The sequence below is a fragment of the Nothobranchius furzeri genome, chromosome 15, assembly GCF_043380555.1.
Source record: "Nothobranchius furzeri strain GRZ-AD chromosome 15, NfurGRZ-RIMD1, whole genome shotgun sequence".
In the NCBI taxonomy this organism is placed as follows: domain Eukaryota; kingdom Metazoa; phylum Chordata; class Actinopteri; order Cyprinodontiformes; family Nothobranchiidae; genus Nothobranchius; species Nothobranchius furzeri.
The window spans coordinates 51,176,188-51,179,984 of NC_091755.1; positions in this window are offsets into that span (position 1 = coordinate 51,176,188).

The window sequence follows — 3,797 nt, forward strand, 5'->3', positions numbered from 1 at the left end:
TGCTTTTCTGCAACAGACAGCCGTTCCCTGTCAAATACAGGCTTGTTGTTTTAATCGATCCTTTTAAATTAAGTTTAATGTAAATAAAACGGCAAATAAATGCTTGAAATGGGTAATTTTCTTCTTATGCTCACCCTGTCACTGCAAAATGGTAACGGGGGGTGGTCTGGTAAACGTCATCCACAAGTAAAGCTGCAGAAGGAGGCACAGGAGAGGAGGCAGGAGGAGGAAACGCTGGTGGCTCAAAGGTGAGGTGAACAAGAGTAAATTTAGCTAATAAAAGTTGAGTTTAATATCCGTATATTCCATTTGCCTACACATGTGAGTTTATATGCTTCAGAGATACCTTATGGTGATATAATTCATGATTTCTGCTCGTTTTTACTGAGAGGCGATGTTTAAGTGGTCTATCGAGCAGACATTACAACATTAAGTGTAAAATGTGTATCATTGACACCCCCACCCCTGGTCATGTGTGTATCCCTTATATTTCAAATAAAGATTACGTCCTTGGGCGTTCCTCATCAAAATATAATTTTGAAATAAAGAAAAAAAAAACATCTGGGTTGTGGCTGAACCGTGTGTTGGCTGTGTGAAGAAGGCGTGCTGAGGAGGCACGGGTCTGATTAACGGTGAGAAACTTGGGGCGTACATATAAAACTCACACAGAAGACTCGGCCCGTTCTACATTTGTCCGCGGCAGCAGCTGTGGCTGTCGGACTCTTGGCTGGAGAAACAAGAATCTTATTCACTGAAACACTCCTCCTCCACTGGGAAAAGCTGCGCAGACCTGGGAAATAAGGTTGTGAAAATGAGACAAGTACAAAATACTGGTGGTTACTCCCTCCTGGGGTCAGACCAAGAAACAGGGCCCACATTAAGCAGACGTATGGTTTGTTTGCATGCATTTCTGTGTCACATTTTCTGCTGATTTGTTCCAAACGTTTGGGGATAAATTAGCAACAATTTTAGGGGAAAGATCTATCATTTATGTAACATCTATGACCATGATGAAAATCAGTGGAAAAGCACAGAGGCAAGCCCTCTACTGAGGTGACTCCTCAAAGTAGCGGTAACCAACCTGGTGCCCCCAGGAATCCTATAAGGTGCCAATATCCTGGAGGGTGGGTATCCAGCATGTTTTAGTTGTTTCCCTTTTCCAACAAATCGGATTCTGTGTTGAATCACATTTCCAGCAGCTTTTCAAGCTCTACAGAAGCCTGTTAATCACCTGCAAATTGAAATCAAGTGTGTTGAAACAGGGAAAGAAATAAAACATGCTGGGCACCAGTCCTCCAGGACCAGGACTGAGAACCATATGATATCCATATGATACAAAAACTACTATTTAAAAATCAATAACGATTCAACTGAAGGAGCTGGCCTAAGTGGCTGGGAAGAGGAATGTTTGGGCCTATCTGTTTAGGTTGCTGACCACGGGTAAGTGAACGATAATGGATGGATGGAGTTAAAACAAAAACAATAACTGAAAGATAAACAAGGCTGTCATTAATAATGGGTTTTAACAGCATTCACAATTTGGCATCATCTGCAAATGGACTGGTTACCATGGGTCTGACAAAGCTGACCAGAAGGTAACATCTAAGCGGAGAATGGAAGTGGATCAAACACAGGTCCCTGAGGAACATCAATACTTACCTGAGGCATTGAGGGCTTAAGATTGTTTGAAGTGATGACAATGTTGTGTTTGAGAGTCTGATGCAAGAAAACACTGTGATTCAGGGTATTAAAGGAAGCACTGCTGCAGTTTTGGTACATTCCGGGGGGGGGGGTGTGTGACAGAGAAAGTACGCTGGTTTGGTCTTCTCAGTCGTTTCTCCATACAAAATTGGCACTTTAAAGACTTTGATAAGACATACTGTGACCATTTTGGCAGTGAGTGGTTTCACAGGTCATCACCAAAAGGCGTCTATGGTCAGTGATACAATTTTGAATGTTTTACTTGGTCAAAGTATGCCATAATTTTATGCCGTTCTGGGGATCTGCGAGAGCAGCTTTGTGACGTAAATGTTGTTATTTTATGGCAACCACAAAAATACATATTCTGGTGTGGCGGAGGGATTTCTGCAGTATTAACACTGTTTATTTCCTTTTTCTTCCTTTCTGCTTTACAGTCAACTTCCAATTTTACAAATTCTGGTTGCTTGGCGATGTCTGCTAAAATAATTTCATCTAGTCAGCATGAGTTAACCAAGTCCCGCCCAGCAACTTTACCGAGTCCCATTTCTGGGTACATACCCAAATACAGGTACACGGCTGGTCCCTGAATGGACCCGCAAAGTGGTCCTGTCTGCAAATGGAGACAATCGCATACCACAAATGTTTGGTAAAAGGACCCGGAAGGCCCGATAGCCATGTTATTGAGCACCACCAAACACGAAACGAGAACAACATCTTTGAAACAGTCCGAAGCGAGTTTTCTCGTGTGTCTGTTTGTCTTTTGAGGCAATAAACTGGACTTACAGGTTTTCTTGAGTTAGAAATTACTTTAAAAAAATTCCTGACTCATGGCAATCTTGCAACACAATTGCATTCCTGTAGCGAGCATCGTAGCAATCATCACGAACGGGACATGACTAAAGCCTGAGTCATGCTTCTGCGTCTGAGTCAGTGCGGAGACACGCAACGCCATTATCCGTCCTTGCGGGCCTGCTGGAGAGCCCCCGCAAGGATGGACGGAGTCGAGCTCTCTTTTCTAAACCTCCGTCCATCGAGACGGAGAACGCAAGCTTGTGATTGGTCAGGGCACCGCTGTCGTCTACACCGCCGCAATTGCGCCCTCAAACACATAAAGGGAGCCAAAGACACAGAGAAACTTGAAGAATACCTCGCAAATAAACTCTAAAAATATGAACATTTAATCCCCCGTCACTGGAGGAGTGAAGAAATACACAGCAAGCGTTTTATTTGTGGACGGAAATGACAGGAAACGTGGGTTTAGAGGTGGCGAGCGCATGAAGAGGTGGAGGAGGATGAGAGACAAATTTGTCTGTGTTAAAAAGTCTCTTATATACAAAAAACACAATATAAACACACTATCTTGGATGATACACAATAGGATACCACAGAACAGCGCTACGCCCTCTGCTGTCCTGGCGGGGAATTGCTTTGCAACACTCCCCAGGAGACAGAGGAGGGCAAAATGTCTCCGTCCGTGCGTGCATGTCTCTCCCTGTTGGAGCTGACGGAGAAGCATGACTCGGGCTTAAGTCAGCCCAGAAGACTTAACTAACACTTTACAAGTGTATATTTGCATGTGTGTGTAAGTGTGCATTCTTGTTGCTGCATGTCTTTTGTGTATCATCGCTGCTTCCCAGCAAGCTTTCTGGTAATTATGCAGGAATGTAGCAAAATCAATTCAGATGCACGCCCTTTTTTGGCCTCATCCATATTTCCTATTCTCTTTATATGAGCCAGTGAGAATCGTCCATCAGCACAGTGCAGATTGAGCCATTAGCGTCTGGTTGGCGGTCTGAGGAAAACTTAATATGGGACAAACTGTTATTATGAAAACCACAATGAGTGCAACAATGTGGAAGTACTCATGGTGGCTTTGCTGTAGTTTATTTCAAGCTTGAGAACATGCTCATCCAACCATGAGGAGCTGTGTAAACATGTGTAAATGTGAGCTAAACGGATAGAAGCTGTTCAGTTTCACTACACAAACTCAGTTTTCAAACTTCCTACAACCTCGCTGGTATTCCATTTTCTTTTTCCCACAACCTCTTCTTTGTTTGCATCTGCTGCTGGATCACATGGAGGAGATTGTTCTAATG